This window comes from Erigeron canadensis, chromosome 4, assembly GCF_010389155.1.
Source record: "Erigeron canadensis isolate Cc75 chromosome 4, C_canadensis_v1, whole genome shotgun sequence".
Classification (NCBI taxonomy): Eukaryota; Viridiplantae; Streptophyta; class Magnoliopsida; order Asterales; family Asteraceae; genus Erigeron; species Erigeron canadensis.
Genome location: NC_057764.1, coordinates 11322770 through 11325018, shown reverse-complemented (window position 1 = coordinate 11325018; position 2249 = coordinate 11322770).

Below are 2249 nucleotides of genomic sequence, written 5' to 3'. Positions count from 1 at the left end.
TAGCCTTGGAAAGTACCAGGACAAACACGACCAGATTATGACCAACAATTTATATGTATATATGACTTTTACATACATCTCGGATAAGGAAAAAAAAAAGAAGCCAGAAAACAACACAACACCATATTACCTATAAATTGAAATTTGTGCCTTGTTTCTTTTTGATATGCCACACGAGACCCACACAAATGCCCAGAATAAGTTGTTCTTCTCTTTCTATGTATATTCGGCGGCAACAACGAACTAGACTAGGGATTCTCTCCTTATTATTATTAAATTTTTTTTTTTAGCCCTTGACACATGCACCTCAATCTCAAAATAAAAGGCTCGGCCTTTTTTTTTTCTTAATTGGGCTGACTAAACATATGAGGCTCCGTAATACTTTATTTGTGTTCTACTACATAAGTGACTAAAAGGAAATGTTAATAAGTTCAGCTAAGCAGTAATTAGTTGGAGTTTTATATACCCACATTTCAGGCCACAAACTACATAACCACACTTTAACTCCTAACGGGAATACACAACATAACAAGCATTAACAATAAACATTTATTGACACTTTTAATCACACTATTGGGAACACATACCCGATATTATCCACATAAATTACACACGTTATTCTACTTAATTAACACAAATATTAATCCACATAAATTATCGCCACTAAACGATAGGTCAACATTGACTAACAGTCAAAGTCAACGAAATGAATAAAAGAGTTCGGGATGTTAAAATTACCTCCTCCTTGAAAGGATTTTGTCCTCAGAATCTACTTAGCAACAAATAAATGCGGGTAACGATCCCTCATTACTGCTTCAGTCTCCCACGTTAAACTCTCACCTTTATTATGCCTCCATTTAATCAGCACGAGGTCGATTACCTTCCTACGAAGCTTCTTTTGTTTCCGGCCAAGAATCTTAACCGGCTCATCCACCATTTTCTTCTTCGGATCAATGCTAATATCTTCCAAAGGAATTACACTCATCTCCTCTACCAAACACTTTCTCAAGTAACAGACATGAAAAGTGTTATGAATACCATCTAACTCTGGAGGAAGATCCAACTTATAGGCTTGTTGATTCACCCGTTCCAAGACTTTATGGTCCAATAAAACGAGGACTCAACTTACCTCGCTTACCAAAATGAATAATACCCTTCCAAGGCGACACTTTCAACATAACCATGTCACCAACCTTAAACTCCATAGGTCGTCTCTTCTGATCTGCATAAGTCTTTTGACGATCTCTAGCCACTTTAAGTGCTTCTTTAGCAATATTCACTTTATCAGCAGTTATCTGAACAATTTCCGGCCCAGCAAACTGCTTCTCACCAGGTTCTAACCAACAACTAGGAGTCCTACACTTGCGCCCATACAACATCTCAAATGGCGGCATCCCAATGCTCGAATGATAACTGTTATTATAAGAAAACTCGATCAAAGGCAAATGATCATCCCAAGCACCACCGAACTCAATCACACAAGATCTCAACATATCCTCTAAAGTCTGAATGGTCCTCTCACTCTATCCATCAGTCTGAGGATGATAAGCGGTACTCAAATGAATTCTAGTACCCAACTCTCGATGTAAGCCCCTCCAAAAGTTAAGAATTAAATCTACTATCACGATCTGAAACAATAGATAATGGAACCCCATGTTTCGACACAATCTCATCTACATATAACTCGGCCAACTTATTCAACGAAGTTGTCTCCCGTGTAGCTAAGAAATGAGCACTCTTGGTCAATCTATCGACTATAACCCATATCATATCATTACCCTTTGGCGTCCTGGGTAATTTTGTTACAAAATCCATGGTAATGTGATCCCACTTCCACTTTGGAATCTCTAACTGCTGTAACTTACCATAAGGCTTTTGGTGCTCAGCCTTGACTTGAGCACAAGTCACACACCTCTGAACGAACTCAGCCACATCTAACTTCATAACTGGCCACCAATACAATGGCTTAAGATCACGATATATCTTAGTTGCACCTGGATGAACTGAATATCTCGATCTTCGTAAACAAGAACTGGATGGACATAACTGGCTACTCCGATAAATCCGCCCAGGAACAACCCACCACCAGTCAACAGAAATCCTCCAGCCAGGAACACTCGACTTCCATTACCACTAGCTGCTCCGTTTCAGAGAGCTCAGAACCAGAATGCCCAAGTGCAGCGTGTTGCTTATCCACGCGGGCCCAGAAACCAGAACCAATAGAACAACCAGCAGCAGCAAAACCAACA